The 13,463-nt window shown below is 55.5% G+C and overlaps 1 protein-coding gene across 4 annotated transcripts in view; it reads right to left on the bottom strand.

Annotated features, from left to right (window-relative positions):
- SHANK2 (SH3 and multiple ankyrin repeat domains 2) overlaps positions 1-13,463 on the bottom strand; it is a 453,945-nt gene that overhangs the window by 439,267 nt on the left and 1,215 nt on the right. The window lies entirely within an intron of this gene.

Raw genomic sequence — 13,463 nt, 5'->3', positions numbered from 1 at the left:
GAAAGCACCCGGTTAGGTAACGCGCTCCGGTCTGCGGGAAACATTCCATCCTCAGTCCAGCCCTAAACCCCGCTGAACCCGCACAGCCGAGGCACCAGGTTCCCCGGAAGGAGCGCCTGTCCTCCTGGGGGACGGCAACACTGGCCAGGAGAGGAGTCAGAGGCCACAGTTTCTCTGACCTACGGGGGTGACCCCTGCGTGGTCCCCAGACCTCCTTCTTTGTGCTACGTAAAGCAAGCGGGCAGGATGGTCTCAGTTTGGGAATCCCAAGACCAGGTGGGCCTGGCGTCGGTGTTTGCTTTAAAATGAGTCTTTTTAAAGTACTTTTTATTTCAATTCACTTAGTTGACATACGGTGTATGACTAGTTTCAAAGGCAGAGCTCAGGGTTCATCAGTTGCACATCGCACGCCCTGCCCGTGATGTCACGCGCCGTCCTTCATGCCCGGCCCCAGTCACCCCGGCCCGCACCAGCAGCCCTCAGTTCGTTCCCTGTGATGGTTTGTCTCCCTCTCAGATTTCGGCTCGCTTTATTCTTCCCTCCCTTCCCCTGTGGCCCTCTGTTTTGTTTCTTAAATTCCACTTGTCAGTGAGATCATGCGATAATTGTCTTTCTCTGGTTGACTTATTTCACGGACCGTAACACCCTCGAGTTCCATCCACGTTGTTGTAAATGGGAAGATTCCATTCTTTTGATGGCTGCGTAATATTCCATTGCATAATACAGACCACATCTTCTTTATCTGTTCACCTGTCAATGGACATTTGGGCCCTCTCCATAGTTTATCTGTTGAGGCCGTCACCACTGTAAACATTCGGGTGCACGTGCCCCTTTGGACCAACACATTTGTATCTTTAGGGTAAATACCCAGTAGTGCAATTGCTGGGTCCTAGGGCAGCTCTATTTTCAACTTTCTGAGGAACATCCATGCTGTTTTCCGGAGTGGCTGCCCCAGCTCACATTCCCACCAGCAGTGCAGGACGGCTCCCCTTTCTCCGCATCCTCACCAACACCTGTCGTTTCCCGACTTGTTCATGCTCCCCGTTCCAACCAGTGTGAGGGGGCATCCCTCTGTGGTTTTGAGTTGTATTTCCCTGAGTGAAACGTGCTTTTTGAAAGCAGGGACTTGAACTGGAACTTGCACACCATGCTCACGGCAGCGGTGTTCATGGCATCTGCACATCCGTCCACAGAGAAGCAGATACACAGGACATGATCCGTCCACCCGGTGGGCTATTACTCAGCCTCAAAAAGGAAGCACTTTCTGACACCTGCCACAACACACATGGACCTGGAGGACACAATGCTGAGTTAAATAAGCCAGACACGAGGACAAATGTAGCAGGATTCCACTCACAGGAGGTCCCTAGAGGAGTCAGACTCTCAGAGACAGACAGCACCATGGGGGCCGCCGGGGCTGGAGGAAGGGAGTTAATGTTTAACTCCCACGACAGAGTTTCAGTTTGGGAAGATGGAACGTTCTGGAGACAGATGCAGGGGGTGGAATTGCACAACAATGTAAATGTGCTTAAAACCACTGAATGGCACAGCTTTAAAAATGGTTAAGATAGCAAATTTTGTGTTATGCATATTTTATTGCAATTTAAAGTATTAAGTGCAAAATAGTGTTTTCACAGCAATTTCCATTAAATTCCCTACTTATCATGTGCTGCTTCCTTCATGTCCCTCAAGTCTTTTCTCAGGGGGCCACCTCCTCCAGGAGGCCCACCCTGACCACCCTACTGAAAAGTGCAACCACCCCTCCCACCAGCTCCCCAGAAGCAAGCACTCCTTCTCTCCTGGACAGCACAGGGGTTCCTGCATCATCTCCCCTACTCAGTGTTTGTTTCCTCTGTCTCGAATGCTGGCCCTCCACGCAGGAATATGTGTGTCTCTGACTTACTGTTGGATGCTAAGAGTCTAGGGCAACCAAATAGACCCCTGCAGGATGCTTCACCCCAGGACAGCGGAACACACATTCTTCTCAAGTGCACATGGAACATTTTCGAGGATGGACCGCATGTTAAGCCATCAAAAAAGACTCCGTGAATGTAAAAAGGACTGAAATCACAGAAAGAACATTCTCCAGCCAAAAGAGACTAAAATTACAAGTCAATAAGAGAAGAAAAAATTTAGAAATGTACAAATGTGTGAAAATTGAACAACACACGTCTAAATGACCAATGGGTCAGAGACCACAACCCGGGGAAACTGGAAAATACTAAGAAGGAAAAAAAAAAAAAAAAGAAAGAAACTAGAAAATATCTAAAATGTGTGGACAAAGAAAACAAAATATAGCAGAACTTAAGAGATAGAGCAAAACAGTCCTTAGAAGATTTTCAGTGGTAAATATCTGTAATCAAAAGAGCAAAGAGCTCATGTCCATGATGATGAAACTGGACAAGGACAATGAACTAAAACAAGCCACAGAGGAAGGAATAAAAAGGTGAAATGAAAGTAAGAGAAGAGAAAACCAACGAAGCCACAGTCAGTTTCTTTGAGAAGCTGATGAAACTGGTAAATTTTCAGCTAGACTGATAAAGGAGAAAAAAGGGGGGAAATAATCAAATTGCCAGACTCAGAAATTAGAAGGAGGACATTTCCACCGACCAGACAGAAACAAAGGAGGTTAAGGCAACCCTGTGGACAAGGCACACAGAAATGGGACAGATTCCAGGGAGACACAAAGTAGCAAATGTGACTTAGGAAGAAACATACCTATAACAAGAAAAGACTGAATTAAAGACACACACACACACACAGAAAGCACCAGGCCCTGATGGCTTTACTGGTTAATTCTACCAAACCTTTAAGGAAGGATTAAATACCAGTTTATCACAAACATTCCCAAAAAGTAGAAGAGAACACTTTCCAGTTCATTTTATGAGGTCAATATTACCACAACACCATCAGAAGAATGCTACAGATCAATATCTCTTGTGCATATGAATGCGAAACACTGAACAAAATACTAGCAAACTGAATCCAGGAGTAGATGAAAAGCATTATAAGTCATGACTAAGTGGGATTGATCCCAAGAATCCAAAATTGGTATGACATCTAAAACTCAATTAATGCAACTCCCCATATTAACAGAATAAGGGGCAAAAGGGAGCTGAGCATCTCGACAGATGTAGAAAAAGCAGTCGGCAAAATCCTGCCCTGCTTCATGATAAAATGCTCAACAAACTAACAACACAAGTGACTTTCCCCAACCTGATCTTCAGCATCTACAAGACACCCACAGCTGATGTCATAAGTAATGTTGAAAGACTAGACGCTTCCTCCTCAGACCAGGAGCAAGACACTGATGTCCTTTCTCGCCACTTGTACTCAACATTGTGCTGGATGGAGTTTCCAGGCGAGGCAATTAATCACAATGAAAGAAAAGCACCCAGATTAGATTAGAGAGAAAGAAATAAAATTTTTGCTATTTGTAGATGACATAATCTTATATACAGAAAATCCTAAAGAATCTACTAAAAAATTAGAACAAACATGATCAGCAAGATTATAGAATATATGATCAATATATAAAAAATGAATTGTATATCTACACACTAATAATCGAACTATTTGAAAATGAAATTAAGTAAATAATTTCAGGGGTGCCTGGGTGGCTTAGTCAGTTAAGCATCTGCCTTTGGCTCAGGTCATGATCTCAGGGTCCTGGGATCGAGCCCCGCATCGGGCTCCCTGCTCCGTGGGGGTCTGCTTCTCCCTCTGCCCGTCCCCCTGCTCGTGTTCTCTCTCACCCTCTGTCTCTCTCTCTCAAATAAATAAAATCTTTTTTTAAAAAAGGCAAAATGCATCATACACCTAAATATAAGAGTAAATAGCATAAAACTCTTAGGAGAAAATGCAGGCATAAATCATTAGGACTTCAGGTTAGGCAAATCCTTCTTAGATGTGACACTAAAACAATAAGTAACAAAGAACAGATGCTTTCTGTCAAAAAGTAAAATTTCCATCCTTTAAGAACACTATCAACAAAACAAAGAAAACAACCCAGAGAACGGGACAGTTGTCATCATACTGTCCACCAGATAAGAAATTCGTACCTAAAGAATTATCAGAACTACATAATAAAAGGAGCCCCCCCCAAAAAACAATTAAAAGTGAGCAAAAGATCTGAAAAGACCTTTCACCAAGTGAGGTATACAAATGGCCAACAAGCCCACGAGAAGGTGCTCAGAACATTCGTCAGGGAAGAAATGCAGATTACACAGAGGGAGATGCCACCTCACACCCTCCAGGATGACCACACTGGACGAGACAGCACCAACTGGTGAGGAGGCGTGGGAAGGGGAGCCCCAGAAGGTGCATCTTCGGCCCACCCACTGTGGGGAACAGTCTGGCAGGTCCTCAGAAGGTATAATACCAGGTCAGCCCGTGACCCGGCACTCCCACTTCTGCGTAAACACCCAAGATCCACGAACACATACGCCCACATGAACACTCATATGCTGATTCGAAAAACCGGAAAAGCAGAAGAACCGATGCGTCCGTCCACAGCCGCAGGCACGACCACAACGGGACGGTCCCATACGACAGGGCATCGTTCTGCCGTGGAAGGCAACGGGGCGCTGCTACGTGTCAGGACACAGACCCCAGATGGACCCTGGCAAGAGCGGGCTGAGGGAACGGCGCAGTCCCCAAAGACGGACACTGCGGGATTTCGTGTCTGTGAGATGTCCAGGCTGCGCAAGTCCACGGGGGCAGAAAGGGGGCGAGTGGGCGCCGGGGCCGGGGAACGCGCGCAGGAAGCGGGAGCGAAGACAACGGGACTGAGGTCTGCAGGGAGGCTGGATGAGGAAAGCGTTCTCGAAGGTTTCGTTACTTTACTTCTTTGAGAGAGAGACAGAGGCAGTGAGAGCAGGGAGAGGGGCCGAGGCAGAGGGAGAGAATCTCAAGCAGACCCTGTGCCGAGCACAAGAGCCCCACATGGGACTTGATCTTGAACCAAAGTCTAGAGTCAGATCTTTAACCGACTGAGCCACCCAAGCTCCCCCACACTTTACTTTCTTAAACAAGTCGAGGACAGTGCCTGGCACAGGGCCCTCAGCAGCCGCGTGTGCCCCAGGCCCTAAGACACACGGACACACAGGACAGACAAGGGGTGCCCTGGACTTTCTTCCGGGGGGGAGGAGGGTGACGTGCATGGAAACCAACTCACAAAATCACGAGTTTCAGCCTCGGTGCAGGAGAGAGAACCAAGGTGGGGACCTTTGTCCACTTCTGCATGGGGTCTCCTCCCCTCCAGTGCCTCCTACCAGCCCTGGGACCTCTTCCCACGGAGGCAGCGGGAAAGAGGTCTGCTGGAGGGTCAGCAATGCATCCTCTCCCCTGCAGAAGGCGGCCCCCTCCCGCTGAAGCCTGGGGAACCGGGACTCTCCCCAGGGCTGGGCAGGGGGGCACCCACAGGTGCGACAACCTCGACCCTTGGCCTGGGGGCCTTGCGCTTTCATGCTATACAAGAACCAGTGCCCCACAACACCCATCATCAGCCATCCTGAGGGACGGTCTCCTCCCAGGGCCGCCCACCCCCACTCGCGGGGAGGGCATGAGCCAGAGACACGGTCTAGAGATGGCATAAATATGGGCAGGGAACTCCATCGGTCCCTTCCACAATGAGTGACAAACATCTCTCCAAGCTTGGGGGGAGGGGGCAGGGCGGCGGCAGCCTGCAGAGGGTGTCAGCTCCTTTCAAAAGCTGCGTTTGCTGCCCTCACTCACTCTGCCAGAGAGGACCTGGAGGTTAGCAGGGAAGGGAAGTGCTGGACCTTCCCCAGGGCCCAGAGAAAGCACCCCTACCCCCCAATACCCCCAGGGAGCACTTACCCATCCCCCGTCCCCCCCAACCTCCCCTGAAAACCTGAGCAGCTGGTCTGCAGAACAACGGAATCTGTGATCCCGGGGCCCAGGGGGCCCTCTGGCTCCTCCTCTAGCGAGGGCCCCAGAGGGAGCACGGGGAAGGGGGAGGCCAGGCCAGGGCCAGCTGCCCCGCCCACACAGGGGGTGACAGGAGCTGCTCCTCCAACGTCCCGGGGACAATCTTTACCCCAAAACCCAAAACACCCGTCGGGGCTGCCGTGGCCCCTGCCCTGGCTAAGGCCCGGCGGACTGAGGACCCCCAGCAGGCAGGGACGGCAGACGCAGGACGCCTGGTGGGCCGTGGGCTCGCAGGACGCCTGGTTGTGCTCCCGGTCGGCTCCCCGCACGCCCCATCTGCCGCCCGGGAGGTCACACGGTGGGGGCATGTCCGTGGCCCCCACGCTGCCTCCTCCCAGCGGCTCTGTCCTTGCACTCATGGACACCCTCACGGGGATCCGAAAACAGCCTTCTGTCCTGACCAGTGTCACCAAAGGAGCCACCTGGGTCCCCAGCTGCCATCCCCACAGAGGTGAGCTTTTGGTGACCTCAGACACCTTCAACCAGGTACACCTTTCATAGCAAAGGACCCTGCCCCTATCAGACCCGGGGGTGGACCGAGCCAGCTGCCTGCTTCCCCTGAGCCTGGATCCCACCGCCCTAACTCTGCGGGGACCCCCCTCCCGAGGACCCCCTGCAGCCCCCAATGAAACTGCACAGACACATCCTAAATGACAAGAAAAAGGACAGGTGTTCCTGGAAACATCCCCCCGATGACCGGGCAGTGCCAGCTTTCAACTCACACCCAGTCCAAGTGCTGGTCCCAGACCTCTTCCGGGGGTCCTCAGTGTGTGACCCAGGGAATCCTGGGGGGTTCCCCCAGAGCCCTTTCAGGCCTCTGTGAAGTCAAACCGTCCTCCTGGCAACACTGAGACACAGCATCTTCCCGCTCACGGCCCTCCCACATGTGGGGGGTTTCAGGAGCTGCACGCCAGGGCCGTGGCTTGAGGCTCAGTGCCGAGGCAGGCCCAGAACCCACCCGTCTACTGCGAGGCCACACTCTAAAGGGACTTTGCAAAAATGTAAGTCGTGCCACGCATCTCTCCGAAGTTCTTCTCGTTCTGGAAAACGGCTGTTCTCCGTAAGAATGTTACTGACACGAACGTGTATGGGTTTATCGTTATCATTTTTAAAGGCATGACTATTTAAATACTTTTACTGCTCTTAAGTTTCTAATAGGACACGTACTGCAAGAGACGATGCGCGCGAACCGAAAGCTCTCTGGGGTCCCTAGAGAGGGTAGAGGGGTCCTTAGACCAAAAGTTTGAGAACCTCTCTGCACCCCCGGCCCGTGGGGGAGGGCAGGGGCGGGTGCAATTCTGTGTGGCAGAGCGAGCGGCCGCACGACCTTCAGCTGTTAGGTAGATGCCCTGGGCCTTGGGCACCTGCCCTGGAGTTTGGGGGTGATGTCCCGAGGGCCCGTTCCCCAGGGCATCTGCATCTGGAACGCACTCGGGGACCAACAAACCCCATGCGCTCACTACTGCCAATACTTTCATGTTTTAGCCACTCAGGTGTCCCCCCGACAAAGAAACAGAGGGCCCAGGGCGGACCCCGGTGTCCCCACAATATACCCCCTAAACCTGGTCCAAATGCACGTCCATCCCCGGCAACCCAAAGATGCAGGCAGACCGAGGAAGACAGGAGAGCAGCCGGCCAGCGTGAGCCCTGCCAGACTCGGCCCAGAAAGCTCCGAGGTTACTCGGCTGGGACCCCGACGGATCCCTGAGGCCAGGCCTGAGAGCAGCCCGCGGGCTGGCCCACCCACGTCTGAAAACTTCAGAGTGAGGCCAAGAAAGAAGAGGCCAGGGCCTGACCGGCTCGGGCCTTCGTGGGGCTGACCCTGCGTGCAGGAGGGAGAGTCTGGAGCCACCGGGGCTGGCCGGTTCTGCATGGCTGATGCTGTCCACCCAACGCGACCTTTTCCACAACCCGTGACTCCACATCTGGAGCCCCTGCAGGACCCCAAGACCCAGGTCCTCTCCTGGGGCTCGGTCTGCCTGGAGCCCTGCTAGAAGCAGAGGCAAATGCGTGCAGCTGGCCAGGCCCCCTGCAGTGGGAGCACAGAACACCACCACCACGGAAATCAGGAAGGAGAAAGACTGCGCCGGGGGTGGCAGCCACAGCAGTGGCAGCCGTGCTGTGTTCTTAGAGATGCAAGTGAGACAGCATCGGAGGCCGCTCTGCCCCCACAGGGCACTCCTGCTCCCCAGGGTCCCAGGCTGGCCTTCGGCTCTGCTCAGGATGTGGGACCCTCTCCCTGGGCCCAGGCCCTCCGGGACCCACCTGGCAGCCGCATCCTGCCCTTCTGTGTGCGTGCTGCGTGCTCAGAAAGCACCTGGACCTCCCCGCCCCACCCAGGAATCTGGGTGCGGTTTCAGGATTTCTCAACTCAGGGAGCAAGGGAACAGAACCCCAAGAAGGCACACTCTGGAGCAGGACACCCAGTGTGCAGGACTTGGAGCATTCAGGTGGCAGGCATCATTTGTCCCTACGGCCACCTAGGTGTCCCCACCGTCCCAGGATGGGCCTCGCCAGCAGGAACCCTGAAGGTGGGGCAACATCCAGCCCATTTCTCGTCCCCCCACCCCCCAAAGTAGACCCACCACAAGGGGCCAGTCTGAACGGAACCTTCTTCAGATGCTGCTCAGGGTACAAAGGCCTCGGGGTCCCCTTCCCCAGCAGCCCCTCCCACCTTCCATACCCTGCAAACCCCCGGGGGTGGAGGGAGGGAGCCGCGGGGGAAGGGCTCCCTATACTGAACACAGGAAGTTGGCTCAACCAAGTCTCTAAAGAAAACACCAGAAACACACACCGCTGGCCAGCAGAGCCGTGCACGCCAGGGGGACATTTACAGTGTTCAAGCTTATGGCTTTCTGGATCCACACCTGATTTGGGGGGACACTGAGTGACTTGAGGTCCCAGGAACATTTTTTGAAAGCCAATGTATGTACCTTTCCCTTGCACAGAAACGTGCTAGGTGGGTGAGTGAAAGACGGAGCGGCGTGCAAGTCTATTCCGTTAGGATAACTCTCTTGGGGGCAGTCGCGGCAGACGTTCAAGAAGGCACAGGGACCAGGAGGGGTCCCGGGAGCTTCTCCACCTGTTTGCCAAGGCAAGGAGGCTGCCCCGTCCCCGGAGCTTCCGACAGCAGAGGACACAGCCCCAGCTGGCCGGTTACTTCCGAAGGGCCAGTATTTACCTCGCAGATGAGGTTGTCCAGCCTCTGCAAATACTGAAACCTATGAAGGAAAATTTTATATGTTGACTTCAGAACGCATGAGAAGCCTCGTCGGACTGGTGCGGCCAGAATCGAGGGTGGGCGTGAGGGCGTCTGGGGCGAGAGTCCAGATCCGCTCAGCTTTGCGGAACTTGTGGATCGTTCGGATTTTTCACGAACGATGGCACAGGAAACACAGACAGGGACACCAAAACGATGCTTTCAGGGAGCTGAGAGGCCAAAAAAAAAAAATCTCTTTGAAAAAATGTGCCCATCCTCCCCCAACCCAACCCCACTGCTGCCCCAGGGCCTTTGTAGGTCTGCAATGATTAGCCGCCTAATGAATGCCTCCTGTGGAGTCTCCTCAGCCACCAGCTCAGGGCTTGCCAACCACTGGGCCGCCAAAACCTGCAGCACTGCTCAAAGTGTGCTCCCGGGACTCCTGATGGTGCGGACCCTCTGGGGGGGGCTCCGAACCTGCCTCTCTGGCCCTGGAATTTCCAGGGAGTCAGGAGCCCCCGCCCCAAGGTCCAGCATTTGAAATCTGCAGCTTTCACACTGGGAGTTCATGGCTTCATTCAACACGCACACCCCTCACCGAGCCACCCTGAGAGTCCTTGGCAAACCCCACAAGGACAATTTTCCAACACTGTCCCCAGCGGTCACCGGGCGCAGTCGCCCCCCCCCCCCCCCCCCCCCCCCCCCCCCCCGCACTGACATCTGGCAGCCAATCACCGGCGGCTCTGCTCTCCACTGCGGCTGAACGCAAGCTCCCAGCAGCCCCACGGGCTTTGATGGGCTCGGATTCCCAGAAAGAGACACGGGCCTTGGCTGCACACCCAGGGTCCCGACCCCGAGCTCGGCGCAGGCGCTCAGATCTGCCCCAGCACGGGGCTCACCTCCCCGTTCCCCCATTAAGACTGGAAACCCCTTGAGGGGGTAGGAAAGTTCATAGCAGATGCTAACTCATCCCCCAAAGACTGACTGAGGCAGTGACAGTCACATCCCACAGTCACTCCAAAACAGTCCTTGAATCTGCTTCCAAGGAAAATAAAAGGGCCTATCACATCAAGAAGTCTGAGCAGAAACTCCGGTTTTCCCTCTCCGACTGTAGCTCTCTTCCGCAAGCAGTTACAAGAAGAGCAATTGTCTAACCGGGTGAATCTTCCCGCTGGGTCATCTGCTTGCTTGCCTATGTGGTGGGCATGGGGCAGGGCAGGGGACCTAAGGCTGCTGGGCTCGCAGTGCCTGAGGCCCCACTCCCTAGCCGTGCGCCCCGGGGCCAGGCTTCCCTCCTCTGAGCTTGCGGTCCCCGGTCTATGAAAGGAGAAGACGGCACAGCTCTCTCCCGGGAGCTCTCTGAGGCCTGACTGAGGTCATCGATAGCAAGACACAACGGCTGTCCCCACCGTGGTTGCTGGCACTTAGGGGTTCCCTACCTTTGGGACAAGAAAAAGACCATTAGGGCCTAGGTCCCAGTGCAGTGCAGGCAAAGAAATGACCAGACGATCCAGACCTCCTACAGGTGTTTCTATATCCCTCGTCCCCGTCCTCCCCCAGATCGGGCTGGGGTCCCTCTCGGCGCCCTACAGCACCCAAAGGTCGCCTCTGTCACAACCCCTGTCCCCCTGTGCATGACTTGGCCCGCCCCTTCCCTTCCCCCACTGGCCTGGAAGTTCCCTATGGTAGGGGGACGTGGGGTGGGGGGGCAGCCCCTGTGCCCAGCTGCAGGCCTCGTGCTCAGGCCAGGCCCTCCGATGCGACCCACGGAGACAATCTGACAGACCCCAGATCGCCTCAGACTGTCGCAGAAGAGCAGGCCCCTTCCTGGGCGGCGGGGTCAGGTGCACTGGGTCACCGGAGTCACAAACCCCGGCGCCCTTCACGCAGTCGGCCCATCCCCCTTCAAGAAGCGCGTGGGGGAAGGGCTGGGGATTCCAGAGATGTTTTAACCGGATTTGGTCTGGGGCCTTCCTCCCCACCTCCCTGGTCAAAGCAGAGAATTCAGCAGGCCGGTAGATCACTTTGAGGAAAGATCATAAATGTCCCCGTCCGTCCCCCACCCCCACCCCCGCCCCTGCCCCTGGGGCTCAGGACAATTGGAGGCTTCAGAGGAGGCTATCAGGGACCATCCCCCTGGGGCTTTTCCGGCCACACCCCTCCCTGCCACAGGCTCCCTGGGACCGTTTCTCAGCCTCCGGTGGGGCTGGGCCAGCAGTTTACACAGCAGGAGCGGGGAGTTCCCGAGAAGTGAGCGTTCAGGAGTCACGGGGCCAGGATGGGGGAGGGGGAGTGGCTTCACCCCCAATCTTCAGTTGGAGCCGGAGGCAGGTCTTGGCCTCCTCAGCAACCCAACTCCCAAAACTGACCCCCTCTTGGAAAGCCCCCCTCCTCACCCGAGATGACAAAGACACCAGAACTCTATAAATCAAGGCTTCGACAGACTCACGAATGACAACACTAAACTAAAGAATTACTTTTCTATAAAAATCCATTTTTCCTTGGGGGCACCTGGGTGGCTCAGTGGGTTAAAGCCTCTGCCTTCGGCTCAGGTCATGATCTCAGGGTCCTGGGATCGAGTCCCGCATCGGGCTCTCTGCTCAGCAGGGACCCTGCTTCCCCCTCTCTCTGCCTGCCTCTCTGCCTACTTGTGATCTGTCAAATAAATATATAAATAAATCCTTTTTTTTTAATCCATTTTTTTCTAGGATTTTCCTGCATACCGGTGGACTCTTTCATGTTTTTCTTAGCGTCAAGCTTTTTCTTCCAACTTGCTCCCCCACCACAGATGGAATAAACTGTGATGCTATCTGACAGCAGCGTTACCTCCTGCTGGCCGGGAGCCGGGCATCTGACCCTTGACCCTGGATGGCCAGGGCTCCCTCCAGATGGGGCCTGCAAGAGGCCCAGGCCCTACAAGTCAGCTAGGGGGGGCCCCCTGCACACAAGCCCTAGAACCGGCTAAAGAAGTGAACCCAAGTCCCTAGGAAACTCTCCTGAATGTGAAAAGGGCTTTCTCTAGCAAATTACACCGGTGCAGGGTAGGCGGGAAGATCCCCGCCCCCTTCCCCAACCTGAAGGGATTTGCTCAAAGCCGCCCTGCGCAGGCACCCGCCCGCTGGGAGCTGCCTTTATAAGCAAAATCTCATGGTTCAAGCATGCCTGTTGCTACTTGAACAGTTGGGGCTCGTCCCTCGCGGGCCCAGAGGAGCCCCTGGCTTTCCACTCAATTCCTCCTTCTTGGAAATCCAGAAATTTCTTAGCAAGACGAGGGCACCAACTTCCCAAGACTTACACCCAACCACTAATTCCTATTCAGACAAGGGTCTCCTTCGGGCCTCCTTAAAGATACGAGCAGCTGGAGGGCTCATTAACAGCCCCCAGCAAGGCCACTTCCACTCCCAGCCCCAGGAGCGGAGGATCCCCAGTGGGAACCGATCGGTGTCAAAACTGAGCTCTCAAACGCAGCCGCCCCCGGGGGGTGGGGGGAGGAGGCTTCTGGACACACCGAAACCCCCAGATCCAGCAGATCCTCCCAGGACAGCTGGGTCGAGGCTGAATCCAGGGGAGACAGCCCCTCCCGGAGGCGCGGGCAGCGGGGTCGCGGGGCGAGTCCCAGCGAGCGATCAAAGCGCCGCCCCCAACGGAGGGCTTCCGAAATTACCTCTCTAATTCTTTTAGCTTAATTTAATTAGAGGGCTGACCTCATTAAATCCAACTTGAGTTTCGAACAAAAAAGAGGTCACAAACCATCCAGTTTTTACTACCTCCAACCCCTTGCGGAAGGCACTTCGTTTCTGGAAAGCCTCTGGGGACTCCCCGGGCCGTGCCCACAGCTGCCGGCCCACCAGGCCCCTAAGCACCGCGACCTAAGCGGCCCAGGTCCTTCCTAACAGCGGCTCAGGGTCGCTTTAAAAGCTCCTCCACGAACTCCACGGCCAAGAGCACCGGCCGAGCCCCCCTTGGGCGCCCCCAGCCCCACCGAAACACAAACTCGCCGGCGTGCCCGCCCTCGAATCCCGCGTCGAGCGGTGGAACCCGCGCACCCTCCGAACCCGGGCGGCGAGGTCCACCCCGGCCCCTACGCTCTCCGAACCCGGACCGGAGGGTCCACCCCGGCCCCCGCGCCCTCCGAACCCAGGCTGCGAGGTCTACCGCGGAACCGCCCCCTCCGAACCCGGGCGGCGAGGTCCACCCCGGCCCCTACGCTCTCCGAACCCGGACCGGAGGGTCCACCCCGGCCCCCGCGCCCTCCGAACCCAGGCTGCGAGGTCTACCGCGGAACCGCCCCCTCCGAACCCGGGCGGCGAGG

The sequence above is a fragment of the Mustela nigripes genome, chromosome 1 (genome assembly GCF_022355385.1).
Source record: "Mustela nigripes isolate SB6536 chromosome 1, MUSNIG.SB6536, whole genome shotgun sequence".
Classification (NCBI taxonomy): Eukaryota; Metazoa; Chordata; class Mammalia; order Carnivora; family Mustelidae; genus Mustela; species Mustela nigripes.
Note: the sequence above shows the minus strand (reverse complement) of the source record. Positions and strands in the feature narration are given on the sequence as shown.